This window comes from Myodes glareolus, chromosome 5, assembly GCF_982192425.1.
Source record: "Myodes glareolus chromosome 5, mMyoGla1.1, whole genome shotgun sequence".
Lineage (NCBI taxonomy): Eukaryota > Metazoa > Chordata > Mammalia > Rodentia > Cricetidae > Myodes > Myodes glareolus.
In genome coordinates this window covers 74002996-74018818 of record NC_142030.1, presented here as the reverse complement: position 1 = coordinate 74018818, position 15823 = coordinate 74002996, and positions in this window count along the sequence as shown.

The following is a 15823-nucleotide window of genomic DNA, read 5'->3' as shown; positions in this document are numbered from 1 at the left end:
GAAACAGGCCAGTGGGATATACCTCGACTGTGAGGAAGTCACTGTGCATCAGAACCCTGTCGTATTCTGTGTGGTAGAAACCTGGGCAGAGTCATAGTCTTCAGAAAAACTCAGGCTACAAGCAGTAAGTTAGACATCAGAAAGAATCACACAGAATTCACAACCAAATTCCAGAAGCAACACTCAGAGAAGTGACCAGCATGCATGACCTACACTATAAAAGGCAATCCATTGACAAGACCAGCATATGTGAGCCAATCTTGACCTTTGCAAAGGAGAGCCCATATGCAAGAATAGCATTTTAAACCAACCCCAAAGGAACCGCTTAGAGGTGTAACCAACATCTGTGATCCTGATCCATAAAGGAACACATACTGACAAGACCAGCAACTGTGTCTGAACCACAGGAGTCTGAAAGGTATCTAGGAGCCTGGGAATGAACACCAAGAGACTCGAAGCTGCAAGCAGCAAGTAGCATGCCTGTATCCCCTCTACACTTCCCCTTCTCTGCTCTTCACACCAAGACTCTTAATTTCTTTAATATCCAGTGTCAATAGGGGACCAGCTCTATGCAGGATTTCTCTGCCTCCCCTTTTCATTTCCGTTTTTTCACACTCTGTTCCTTCCATTTCATCTTGCTTTTTAATGATACTCAAAGAAGGTTTCCCAGACAACATAGTCTGACCTGATATACGGGATCCCCATATTTCTGCCTCCTGAGACCTGAGACTCCTTTGGGTTATCTAATCAAATGTCTTTACTTTTGTCTTTATTTTATCTTTAGCCAAAGCTGCATCATTCCCCCTTATTTTTATTCTTCTCTCTACTCTTTACTTCCCCCATCTCTAGCTTTTACCATCAACTAAATGCTAATCCCTACTTTGTTTTTTCCTTTCCTCTCCTACTCACAGCAACTAACATGTTAGTCCCCCCTACACTATCAGTCCTAGTTTCTTTTGTAAAGGGATTGACTTTTACAGGGTGATTGCTTTGACTGTATGTTATTCCATTATGCTATATGTTCATTGACCTACCTAGTGGTGTAGGCGGAAGCTGCCTGTTAATTCCTGGTCACCCAGACCTGAAATAATCACACAGAAGCTGTATTAACTGCTTGGCTGATTAGCTCATGCATATTCCTAGCTAACTCTTACATCTTGAATTAACCCATTTCTATTAATCTATGTATCACCATGACACTCATGGTTTACCAGCCAGGTTCTCCCGCATCTGTCTCCTTTGGCAGCTACATGGCATCCCTCTGACTCCACCTTGTGATCAAGCAAGAATTATAGTTACAATATTTAGTCTATTTACATTTAGCAAATTAAGGAAAATATTCTATCATCTATCCTATCTTTGTGATTCTAAAGTTTTGTATATAATCCATCTTTTATCATAACTAAGGATAACTATTTGTCTTCAACTCTTTAAAGATCCCATAAGGATATGATATTGCCTAAGTTAACAGAAAGTGCAGTGTAAGCAACTTCCAAAACTCTAGAATTGACAGAGACATCTTTCTGCCTGGACAGCCACCCAAAGTTCTTCTGTAAAATTGAGGCATCCATCTTCAGCCTACAGGCCAATAATACCTGGCAGACTTTTCAATGAAGCAAGAAATTTCAAAGACAGTTCCACCTATATTGGCAGTTTGTGAGTCACTTTCTTCTATGTCCTGCAGAATGTCTGGCAGACTCTTTCATGAAGCAGGAACCCTGAAGACTGTCTCACCTTCTTTAGGCAACTTCAGCAGTCATTTTTTTTTTTTTGCGGGTCCTGCATGTCCAGTTTATAAAGAATAGCATCAAGAAGTCCAGGCAACGAAGAAAATGAAAAAGGAAATAAGGACTGCGAGGGATGCTATCACCCACTGATACAAGGGGACGGACCTAATGAGAGTTTACCAAGGCCAGTTGGACTGTGACTGAACGAGGACGTGATCCAACCAGATTCTCTGAATGTGGCCGGATTCTCTGAATGTGGCTGGCCCGGAGTCTTTCTGAAAAGCCATTGACAATGACACTGGGACTTGTTTCCTCTGCATATACTGGATTTTGGGGATCCAGTCTGTTTGGATGCTCACCTTCCTGGACCTGGAGGGAGGGGGGAGGAACTTGAACTTCCCACAGGGCAGGAAACCCTGACTGCCCTTAGGGAAGAAGAGGGAGGAGGAGAGGGAGTGGGGGGCGTGGGAGGGTGTTCGGAAGAGGGGCGTAAATGGAAACTTTTATAATTTAATAAAATTACTTTAAAAACAAACAAAAAAAAACAAACAAAAAAAAGAAGTCCAGGCAAGAGCAGTTTCTTGCCCAATGACCAACCAACTCCATAAGAAACCTCTCTGGTGCCCATCTACGCCAATGTGTAGGTGGAGGCTGCTTGTTTGTTCCCAGCCACCCAGACATGAAATAATCACACAGAAACTGTATTAATTGAAACAATGCTTGGCCAATTAGCACATGTATATTTCTATCTAACACTTACATCTTGAATTAACCCATTTCTACTAATCTATTTATCACCACAAGGCTCGTGGTTTACTAGCAAGGTTCTCTGGTGTCTTTCTCCTTCAACAGCTATATGGCATTTCCCTGACTCCGCCTTCTTTTCTTCTCTATCTCTGTTTGGAATTCCCACATTACCATATTCTACCCTATCATAGACCCAAGCCGCTTCTTTACTCATTAACCAATAAAAGCAACACATATACAGAAGGACTTCCCATACCACAGTGGCAATGACTATTTTTATAGACAGAATTCAACCTTCAGGAGAGTATGAGAGACAGTTTAGTGCTACAAATGCCAGCTAACAGAGAAAATGATGCTTAAGCTATATTACAGACTAGTCCTTTTTGGACATTGCAAATATTTTTACTGGAAGAATATGGCTGATTTTAACAAAAAGTCAAACTAACAACCCAATACCAGATGCTTAAGTCCTAATATGAAAGCACAATAGACGTGAGAAAGCAAGGCAGCATGATTCTCCAAGAATGAATAATCTTACAGTAATTACCTCTAATAAGATTAAATTAAATGAAGCCCCAAATAATGATTAAAATTATTAAAATTAAAGAAGTCAAAGAGAATACAAATAAAATCTTGAATGGATTTCAAGAGAACATAAACGAACAACTAAATGAAATTAAGACAAAACAAAATATGAAACTGGGGTTCAACAAAGACACTGAAATACTAAAAATAAAACCAAAATGAAAATTTCAATATGACAAACCCTTACCAGCAGAATGGACCAAGGGAAGAACAAAATATCAAGGCTTGATAGCAAAGTGGAGGAATGAAAACATTCAGCTACGACAGACATTAGCTAATAAGATGGAGCCTTCGGGGCACGATGACTTGACCAAACCTGCAAATTTTTGCCACAGAAGAAGAATTTCATACTTAAAGGTTAAGGAAATATTATTAAGAATATTATAGCAGAGAGTTGCCCAAATCTAGGAAGAAATGCCCATAGCAGCCTTTGAGAACACCAAACAGACAACACCAGAAAGCAAGTTCCCTTCATTATTTTATAATTAAACTACTAAATATGCAGAACAAAGAATGGACATTGAAAATGGGAAGAGAGACACACCAAACTGCATACAAAGGCAGGACTATCAGAATAACATCAAATGTACCAATGGAAACCTTAAAAATCTGGAAGGCCTGGAAAGATATACTTCAAATTCTGAAAGAAAAAAACTACCAACCTACACTACAAAACTCAGCAAAAGTATTGTCATAATTGAAAGAGAAACAAAACTTTCCATGATAAAAACTAAAGCAACAATAGAAAAAACAAGCTACAGGACCTTGTGGCTACTAAGCGAGCACTGTAGAAGATATTTGAAAGAATCCTTTGAAAAGAGGAGAACAATCCATCTGTGAGACCACAGGAAGGATAAACTATGCTAGAATAATAATTAAACAAGAGAAGAGAAAAAGGCACACATTACAAAATCAACAAAACAACAGGTGTTAATGCACACATGAGTGATTCTCAGTTCGATAAAAGACTGGAGTTAAACATCATTACAGAAATAGGATTCAACCACTGGTTGTCCCAAAGAAATTCACCTTATCAGAAAAGACAGATACTTGCTTAGAGTGAAGGCATAGAAAAATGTAGCTGGAACTGGGAAACACGCAGGTGGTGGTGTTCAACTATCTGACAAAAATAGGCTTTGATAAAGTTATAAGAGATGAAGTAGGTCAGTTTATGCTGGTTAAGGCGACAATTCATCAAAATAATGTCACGATTTTAAATATGCATACGTCAAACACAGGTGCACTCAATTTCATACTATACTGCTTAATGAAAAGGTACAGATTACCAACACAGTAATAGAGGGTAACTTTAATAACCTCTGATCAATTCACAGGTCATGTTGGAAAAAAAATAACATAAGCGAAATATAGAGTTAGATGGCATCATGAGATGGATGTACTTAACAATTACAGGACATTCAATCAAAAAAATCACAATACACATTAATTTCTACTAGTATACTCTCTAAAATTGATCATTTCTTAATGCAAAAGAGCATTTCAACAAGTAAAGGAAAGCTGAAATATTTTCTTATATTTATTCTAGCCAAAATGGAATAAAGCTGGAAACAAAAGGCAAGAGAAACCACAGAAATTTCACAGTCTCGTGGAGATTAAGCAATACATTACTGAGTGATGAATGACTAACTGAGGATCTCCAACAATCTGTAGAAGTGAATAAAAATGAGGACACAGCGTGTTAAAACCTAGAGGTACCTAAGAGCAGTCCTAAGAGGGTGGCTCATGGCTGCAAGTGCTTAGGCTAACTACACAGACGTCTCAAAAAATAACTTAATAATACACCTAGAGCTTTGAAAAAAATAATTCAGACCCAAAAGTCATGATATAAAAAATAATTGTAACTGGAGAAGAAATTAGTGACATAGGAATGTAAGAACAAGACAAAGAATCAATGAAATGGTGAATTGGTTCTTACAAAGAGAAACAATATTGAAAAACCCATAGCCAAAGTAACCAGAAGAAAGAGATAGCATATACTAATAAACATAGAGATTAAGGTGAGTCATTAAAAACAGATATCAGTAAAGCTGAGAAAATCATAAAGACATACATTAAAAACCTATGTTCCTCTAAACTGAAATTTTCATTTCAGTGGGCAGAAAACAGCCAGACGTCACAGGCCTGGTTGGAAGCCATGCTCGGCTGGCCAGGTGGGCTCCTCACTGCGGGGCAAAGTGTGCAGTAGAGAGAATGGAGAGAGGGAGGCCCAGAGTGGTTGCTGTGCTACGGAAACGGTTGGAACTGGAGACAAACAGTGGTGAGGAGCAGGATGATGTGAGTGACCTGCTCTGTCACCTGGGGCCTTGGTGACGCCGGGGTCTGTACTGCTGCAGAGGGGCGTGTGTGTGTCTGCCCATAGCTCTGCTGAATCTGAGGCCGGTGTTGTTGTCCGTGTTGCCTCCAAAAGTCATGCAGATGCCCGTGATCTGAGCTGCCATCTGAAGCCATGCTGATATGTGAGGGTGGCCGTGCTGAACTGGCCCCACTCCCTTCTCCTGCCTTGGTTGAGTTGGCCCCATCTCTCCCAGGCTGCTACACAGTGTGAGCATGGGAGAGCTGGTCCTGTGCGTGTGAGTCACATCACTCTGAAGAGGTGGCCCTACCCCTCCCTGGCTGCCATACTGGCGATGACCTGGACATAGGCAAGCTAGCCCTGGTGGTATGGGTGTGGAAGAGCCATAGCCGCAGGATCTCCATTACTCGAGGCAACAGCAGGATATCAGAGAGGAGTCTCTTGGTGATGGTTCGGTATTGGTGGTGTAGCAGAAGCCAGGGGCCTTAAACCAGAGCAACAAATCATCGCAGTGAACATTTGTAAGCAAAGCTGTTTGGGCAAGAGAGTATACTGCGTGAACACTGCCGCTCCCACTGCCACTGTGATGAACTAATATGGAGCGGTAGGAAGGAAGGAGGAAGGAAGTGGCATATCCACGGAACTGGAGACAAGACAACTCGATGGGTGTGAAGGAAGGCTGCAGTTAATAGAGGGGTCAGCCAGGGGAGTCGGCGAGATATTTTGTTGTTTTGTTTATTTAGATGTTAAATTTTAGTTTTTATTTATTTTTGGTTTTTTGGGGAGGAGTTACAAGGGTGGAGGGCAGACACGGAAGGATTGGGAATTGAGTAGGATTTGGAGTATATGATGCGAAATTCCCAAAGAATTCATCAAAAAAAAAAGCCTTTTAAAAAAAGACAGAAAAATCCGTTTTTAGTAAATGTTAAAGCATACTTTATTTGATATATAGCAATGCCATTTACTTTTTAAATAATGCTTTAGCATAATTAATTGATATAGCTTTAATTATTTTTCTAGTTTTAATTTTGTCTTATTTTATGTGTACGGATATTTTTGCCAGTGAGCATGTCTACATCCTACATGTGTGGCTGGAGCCTGCAGAAGTCAGAGAAGGTTTCCCACCTGCTGCTGGAGTGTGGGTCATCCACCAGGAGTCAATCACACCTTTAGAGAAAACTGACTCTCCCCCTCCCAGAAAATGCTAATGGTGTCTCAACTAGAGGTGGGAGCTTCTTTACCTTCTGAGACAAGCTGCAACCATATATAGTAATTGCTCAGCCATCTTTCTACAAGTGACTTATCAGAACCAAGGGAGCTGGTAAAGCTAAACCAAAAAGCAAAGCTTTTTGGCATTCTTGCATTCTTGTTTAGTGAATAAAACGGCTAAAATGACTGTCCTTTGCTGTAGCTCCCCCACCCCCACCCCGTAGCTGACCCTCTTTATGTTACATACTTGGGAATGAATTCCCTTGTTCAGAACAGTTTCCCACTGCCAGGCCTCCGTTCCTCTCCCCTAGGGAAGTGCAGAAATCTGCCTTCCTACAATTATCTTTATCAGCAGGTGTTTGGTCAGATCTTAGGGTCCAGGCAAAAAGCACCCAATCTAAGATATGCACAGATCTCCAGGGACATAGACTTACTACATGCCCAAACTGTTCTTCTGGCTTTACCCCATAACACCCACGATCAGAACAGCAGATAACAGCATAGCCCAGAATTGATAATTTAGAGGCCTGGGTCTCTTCTTCTACTGCCTGGAGCAAAAAAAGACCTAGGCCCACAGAAACTGCAGTGGCTGGTGTATGTGCTATCAGATGCAAAGGCCATCAGCTTCTCCCTGACTGTTTACACAGGCTGCCTGGTTACCTGGTAACCTCTATGCATACTGGGAGAAAAGAAGTAGCGTGCTGATTTAAACAATCCATGCCTTATTCATAATTTTACTGAAAATAGACTTTTCTAACCACTGAAAAACGTAGCATAGCACACTAACCTTCCCCTCTAGAATCCCCTGATGAGTTAACGCCTTTCTTAACTGACTTTCTCCATCAAGGAGTTCACTGGATGTGTACTAGCCAGTCCCACGAATCTGTGCGTGTGCGTGTGCGTGTGTGTGTGTGTGTGTGAAAACCCTTATCTTATTTTTATGGAGCCAAAGAATTCCTGCCCTGGAACCCACTAGGGCTAGGGAAGTGCTGGTTCTAAGGGTATATATGACTGGAAATGTTTGCGATGGGTAGACAGGAGAGAACAAGGGAGAAAGGGGAACAATGAGAAATGATAGATTGAAGAGAGAAGAATAAAAACATGGATAGACGATTATTGTTGTGAGTATATAGATGTCTTACCTCTCAGATCTTTACTTTCAGATATTTAGGACCCATTTAGCTCATCCTGGCATCTTTAATTGAACCCTGAATGGAAGTCTTAAAGGCTAGAACTTTTAAGGCTCCTGTTAGCCTTCCATGCTGGGGTTTTTGTCTGGCTTGAATTCACAAAGGTCTTGTGTATGCTGCTACATCATATGTGCAAGTATCTTCTTGTGTTCAGAAAACAGTTTCATTACAGCTATCTACTACTAGATCGCATAGTTTTTCTTACCTCTCTTCCGGGAAGATTCCCAAGCCCCGAGGAGTGGGGCACAACATAGATGTCTTCTCTAGAGATGAGCACTCTGTAGCCTCTTAATCCCTGCATGTGAACCATGTGATTTCTTTCACAGATTTTTTTAAAAAGATTTATTTATTTACTATGGATTCAGTGTCCTGCCTGCATGTATGCCTACACGCCAAAAGAGGGCACCAGATCTCATTATAGAAGACTGTGAGAGACCATATGATTGCTGGGAATTGAACTCAGGATCTTTGGAAGAGTAGTCAATGCTCCTAACCTCTGAGTCATCTCTCCAGCCCTCAAAGATTTTTTTTAAAAAGATGTTAAAGTTCCTATGGAAACACAAAAAACCTGAGGTAACCAAAGCAATCTTTAACATAAGAATCACACTGGAAGTATCACTCTACCTGATTTCAAGTTATACTACAGAGTCATGGTAATAAAAACAGCATGGTATTGGCACAAAAAAAGATATGCAAATGAATAGAATAGAATGGAAAACTAAGAAATTAATCCACACAAACACAGTCACATTGTTTTTAACAAACATGAAAAAAATCAGAAAAGATAGCCTCTAAGCAAATATTGGTGGGGAAGTGATATCTACATGTAGAATAATGAAACTGGGTCCTTATTTCTTACCCTGCACAAACAAACTCAAAGTATGTCAAAAAACATAACATAGGACATAGAATTCTGAAACTCCTAGAGGAAAAAGTAAGGAAAACATTCAAAAATAAGGGCTTTCTAGATTTGCTTGAATTGCTTAAAACAGAAGGTCAACAAATGACAAATGGAACAAATGACAAAAGGTTTCTGTCCATCAAATGAACCAGCTATTAAAGTGAAGTGACAGTCTATACAGTTGGGGAAAATCTTTGCCAGCTATAAATTTGACAGAGGACTGATACCTAGTATATATAAAGAACTAAAAAATCTAGGCGACAAAGAAACAAACAACCCAACCAAAAACATGGGGAAAGAACTTCACAAAGTTTTCAAAAGAACTGCTCTAATGAATCTCTGAAGTCACCACTGGCCACTTCTAGAAGACAAAAGTAAGCAGAAGCATTAATCTGTGGACATAAACAGTTGTTTAGAAGGTAACTTCACAGGCAAATCTGGAAAATTTAGCAAAAGTCAGCTCAAGTGGTAGCCAATTACTTTTTTGTTGAATATGATACCTGTTTCAAAGAAGGGAAAGCATGGGCAAAATAATGTCCTCTTATTCTTTTCTTCATTCCTTCCTTTCTTTCCTTTCTCTTTTTTCCTTTCTTTCTCTTTCTTTCTTTTTCCTTCCTTACTTTCTTTTCCCTTTCTTCTTTCTTTCTTTCTTTCTTTCTTTCTTTCTTTCTTTCTTCTTTTTTGAGACAGGTTCTCAATAATAACATGAACCCAAGGCTCAACTATAATTTGAAATCCCAATGCCTCTTCTTCCTGAGTTGCTGGGATTACAGGGTTGTGACTCCCTCTTTGAGCTGGATTCTTTATTGATAGGTTTTCATTATGTACAGATATTTGTTCAGTCCATTCTGAGAGACACTGAACCAAACATGTCAAAATTAGAGACAAGTTTGTCATACTTTTTCTGCAAATCTCTCCAGTAAACAAGACCCATTAGAAAGAGAGGAGAGATAGTTCAGTGGTTAAAGGCAATTGCTGATCTTGCAGAAGACTTGACCATTGGTTCCCAGCATCCCCATGGTAGCTTATAATCATAAATAATGCCAATTTCAAGGGACCAGGTGCCCCACAGGCATCCGACATGCACATGGTGCACATGTATGTGTGCCTGCAACCAAACACTGATATATAGAGAAAAGTTCAGAGGAAGCATAAAATAAAACAAATCATAGATGTCTGTCTCTCTCTCTCTCTCTCTCTCTCTCTCTCTGTGTGTGTGTGTGTGTGTGTGTGTGTGTGTGTGTGTGTGTGTGTGTGTTAAGTAGAAAGAGTAAGTGTTATAAATATGGCATGAAGTAGGACCTCTAGTGGGCAGGTGAAAGACAAATACACCATACAGACAAAACTTGAGTGTGGAGTTGATTGAGAGAAGGGTGGAAGGGAGGGGAGAGGGAGAGAGAGAGAGAGAGAGAGAGAGAGAGAGAGAGAGAGAGAGAGAGAGGGAGAAAGAGAGAAAGGGAGAGAGACCTGCATACCTCTTCAGAAGAGCAGCTGAAAGTGGGCAGGGCTTGTCTCTTAAAGGAAATTTTGCATCTGCATACAGTCAGGGTACTGCTTGTCATATGCAGAGGTGTGATTGCACTGTGCCAGGTTCCCAAGAGGAGGGCCAAGGTATGCCTGGATGCTAACATTTGTCCCTTCTTTTTTATTTAAAAAAAAAGCAAGGCATTAGGCATGGCAGGTTAAGAAAATGAAGGCATCAAATTGTTAAGATTGCTTCCTGCAGACATGGGGGCTGTCAACCATCATTGGGGGAACCTGAGAAAATCAGGGGCATTGCCACATTCTAAAGTAGTTGGTTGTTTCACTCTGTGGAACTATCCATTGTAACTGGGACCTGGTGAGGTGTTGGCAGAGCAGTGGGAAAAAATTTCTTTAGGTCCTGGTGATTAAACGGGAGGGTATCAGGACCAGGAAAGGTAGGGAGGCTTAGGCTCTTGAGACCTGGTAATTGAGGGAGGGAGTGCATCTGACCTGTTCTAGATGAACCCTCCAAGTCAACCCCCTGGAACATACAAGAATTCTTTGAGTTTGTGAAAACATAAGTTTTAGACACATTAAGCATTTCCTCTGTTTATAATCTGTACTGAAATTTACAGTTTAAAATGGCAGTATATTCATGCCAGAAATGAATGTGACAAATGTTATTTTCCACAATGAAAAGTATCTTTGAGGTCTATTATAAATGGAGACTGTGCCTTCATTTCTCAGCTACCCAGATCTGAAGAATCACACAGAAACTATATAATGACAACACTACTTGGCCAACAGCTTAGGCATATTCCTACGAGGCTCTTATATTTTAAGTTAACCCACTTCTATTAATCTATGTATCGCCATGAAGCTGTGGCTTACCAAAATGTTCTGGCATCTTTCTCTTTTGGCAGTACATGGTGTCTACCTGACACCACCTTCTTTCTCCCTGCATTCAGTTTAGTTTTCCTGCCTAACTCTGTTTTGTCTTGCCATAAGGCAAAGCAACTTCTTTATTAAGCAATGATAACAAAACATATTCACAACATATAGAGGAGAATCCCACATCATATCCCCTTTTCTGTCTAAATAAAAATTAAGGTTTTAACTTTAACATAGCAAAATTGCACATAACCAAACAGGTATCAAGCAAGAATAACAGTTATAATATTTCTTTATGAGTCAAAAGTTTCATATCTAATTTATCTTTTATCATAATTAAGAAAAATTGTAACTATTTGTCTTCAACTCCAAAGACTTCAAAGACATCTTCAAAGACCTCAAAAGGCTATATTACCTAAGTTAACAAGAAGTTCATTGTAAGCAACTTCCAAAACTCTAGAATTGACAGAGACATCTTGCTGCCTGGACAGTCACCCAAAGTTCTTCTGTAAAATTGGGACATCCATCTTCAGCATACAGATCCATAATACCTGGGAGACTTTTCCATGAAGCAGGAAATTTCCAAGACAGTTTCGCCTATATTGGCAGTTTGTGAGTCACTTTCTTCTGTGTCCTGCATAATGTCTGACAGACTCTTTCATGAAGCAGGAACCCTAAAGGACTGTCTCACCTTCTTTAGGCAAGTTCAGCAGTCATTTTTCTGTGGGTCCTGCATGTCTAGTTTAAACAGCATACCATCAAGCAGTCCAGGAAAGAGCAGTTTCTTTCCCAAATGGCTAGTCTTATCACATTGAAGACAAATTCCATAATGAGTTTCTTCAATGTCCATCAACCTCTCTGAAGTAATTGGTGCTGCCAGAAGCAGACATGCCTCACTGTTGAGAAAAGTCTAAGTTCTTAAAACATTTTAAATGACATATTCTGTAGACCTTTGAAGTATTGAAGATTATTTATCTTACTGAAATATATTTCTGTATATCTAGAAAACATAACTAACATAATTAAAAGTTTGATGATTACAGATGACTATTAATCTGCATTTCTTAACTGTATATTACATTTTTAAATGAGCTGCATGAACATAATACCTTAACTAAAAGCAGAAATACATACACACAGTGTAACAAAATTGACTTTAAATTTGCATCAATAAACCAAGATCCATACCAATGCAAAGTACTCATCTTTATAGTATATCCCACTTTAAATGAAAACAAACATTTATAAACAATCATTTTGGGAATTTGGACATTGTTTTCTATGAACTACTTCCTGTCGTTTGTTGGGCAAAGTACTTTTAGGGTTCATGGAGACCTTTCAGGGGGTCTTGTACCATCAAATCACATTAACCTTGAATGAATTCACAGGTTCTCATATTCTGTAGAAACAAAAGCAGAACCCTTTTACCAAAGTAACATTTCCTTAGACATAAATTTTGAAGTCAAGATACCTTTAAAATACATATGTTGGTTTAGTTTAGCAGACCCCAGAATTACATGTTTTTCATCAATTAACTTATTAACCATCAAAAAATCCAAAGAAAATACAATAATAAACATAATGCAGACTCTCCATCATTATGTGGCTTTTTTTTTTTTCTTTCTAAATCTGTCTTTATTGTGTATCTGAAGTCATTTTCTAGCCAGGAGAGATTTTTTTTAATGCTAAGTGGCATGACTAAGACTAATGCTGTGGCTTTGCCCATTGACCCCACCCTCTCCAACATGGCAGAGGTATGTTCACTGCTTCTGTGAGCCGTGCTCACTGTCCTAGATCCAAGGATGCAGATTTCTATGCCGCTATTAAGCAACTTGTAGCACTCTGTTCACAAACCCCATTTAAGTGCTCTGTGTAGCAGGACCTCTCTATAGAGCCAGGGCAATTCATGTGGCCACTATGAACCAGGAAACTGTCTCTTAAAGAAACTGTGCCTCTGCTTGCGGCCAGCAAACAGAACCTATCTGAAAACTTGCAGCGACCAAGAAGCTCCAATTGACTGTCATTTTGTGGGTCTAGAAGGCCCCCTTTTTCTAAAGCTTTCTTAAGCTTTATGTAAATGTACATTGCAGAACGTTGAGTGTCATTATCTAAGTGAAGACTGTGACTTCATTTCCTGACCACCCAGACCAGAATAATCACACAGAAACTATATTGATTATAACACTGTTTGGCCAACAGGTTATGCATATTCCTACTTAGCTCTTATATCTTAAATTAACCTATTTCTATTAATCTATGTATCTCATGAGTCTGTGGCTTACCAACCAAAATGTTCTGGCATCTTTCTTTTTTGGCAGTTACATGGTATCTGCCTGACTCTGCCTTCTTTCTCCCAGCATTCAGTAATTTTCCCACCTACCTCTATTCTGCCCTTCCATAGGCTAAAATAACTTCTTTATTAACCAATGGTAATAAAACATATTGACAGCATACAGAGGGGGATCCCACATTAGTCTATAGTTAGGAAACCACCAAAGGGAACTTAAAAGCTTAACCTTGTGGCTAAGTATGGTGTTTAGTACTCTGTCAGAATTGGATTACTAGCTTATTCAAACTTTTTTTGATCAATGTTAAAACTATTATCAGTAACATAATAAAAAAAATCTGGTAACTTGCATTTGTACACTTTAAAACACTTTCTTATACACTGAAACATTCTTAGATCCTCATGTTTTAAGCTTTATATCTTAAAACTCCTTGTATTTAAATGAAGGAATGATAAAAAGCCCTGCTGAAATCTGTTTTGTGAATTTGTCCCTTTTAAACTGGCAAACCTACCAGTCATTAAACTGCATCAGAGTTACTGAGAAGGATGAATTTTATCTGAGTTAATGTTTAAAAAATGACAGAGACTTACTTGATTGGTTACCTAGACAGCCTCCTTGGGGTCCTCTATGGTCGTTGAGGGCAGATCTTAGGGAAACATCTATCTTTTGGCTGGCAGTGCAGGACCTGCCAGGGTTCAGAAGATCCTGTGAATTAGAAAGATTCTGTGAGTTAGGAGTTTGTAGGAAGACCAGTCTTCCATTGGCCTAGGCAACTCGAGATGGTTGATTCCTCAGTGTGCTATTGTTCACAGTCTGAAGAGGTCTTTGTGGCAGTATAGGTGAGAGATAGATTTTCTCAGTGGCTAGCATTTCCACTTGTGAAACAAATTATGGGTGGATGTTCTCCTGTGCTTATCCATCTTCTGTGAATGAAATAGGGGTTGCTGTCAGGAGGCAACCTGTCTCTCTGTTATAAAAAAAAACTTTTTAATTAAACATTTGAATGCCATATTCCCCAGATCTCTGAGCACTTGAGGGCTGTCTATTGGGTATATGTGTAAAAGGAACAGCAGGCCGCTTCCTGCCACCCACCTGGCTACCTTTACCTGAAATAATTACATGGAAACTGTATTCTTTTAAACACTGCCTGGCCCGTTAGTTCTAGCATCTTCTTGGCTAACTCTCACATCTTAATTAACCCATTTCTAATAATCTGTATATCACCACAAGGTCGTGACTTACCGGGGGATTCTAAACCATGTTCATCTTGAGCAGGAGAAGCATGGCGTCTGCCTGCCTCTGCTTTCTTTCTCCCAGCATTCTGTTCTGTCTACTCTGCCTATCTAAGCTGCTGTCCTATCAAAGGCCAAGACAGTCTCTTTATTAACCAATGAAAATAACACATAGATAGATGACCCTCCTACATTATATATGTGAAAAGATAAATTTTGTCATTAGTTACTTGTCTTAAGAACACAGGTGGCTAGTTAACGCTTTATCCCTAGAGTTAATTGCATCAGTACCTTGAATGACTATAATCAAAGAGCTTGATCATGTATAAGATGACTCTCAACTTGTATTCCTCAACAGTCTACAATAGGTTGGCAGCTTCTATAAAAAATTAGGACTTTACATTCCTGTTAGGTTTAGTTCTACAAATAATGGTTTTGAATTGAAGCTCCTTTAGTGACAAATTAAAACTTTTTAATGAACTCAGAAAGAAATCAAGATGGACATTCCATGGGTATCAAACATACGTTGTTACTTATTTAAATTCTCTAGAAGCTTGGTGTTGAACCCTTGGCAAAGAAATAAATACTTAGCTTTTGTTAATCTGATATAGATCTTTATAACCTTAAATCTTTATCAGTATATAGAATATGTTTTAAAAAATAAAAAATTAAAAAAGAATATGGTTTAAAGCAGAATTGAATCACATTTACAGTATGTTGTAACAGATATAACCATATATTTATCATCATTTAAAAGTACATACCAATTTAAAGTATCTGAGACTTGTTTTTCAGTCTAGAAGGAGGTACAATGAACAGAGGTCATAAGACTTTTTAAAACTTTTTTTTTTTTTTTGGTTTTTCAAGACAGGGTTTCTCTGTAGCTTTGGAACCTGTCCTGGAACTAGATCTTATAGACCAGGCTGGCCTTGAACTCACAGAGATCCGCCTGCCTCTGCCTCCCAAGTGCTGGGACTAAAGGCGTGTGCATACATACATCCATACATTCATATAGTTGAGTTTAAGTTGTATACACACATAAACATAAATCCAGAGTTAAAGTTAGCTTACATTCACACATAAAGTTAAATCAAAAGTCCCGTGAATACTGAGTGAGAAGAATCTGACTCACACTTTGTAACAAGCAGACAAGCATTAAAAAAAAAAGAGAGAGTAGACAGACATGTGCAGTTCTTTGGAGCAAAGATAAAAGTGGAGAACCAAAGCCACCAGTGAAACTGAGAACTCCTCCCTGCCCAAGTCCACCACCTGGGG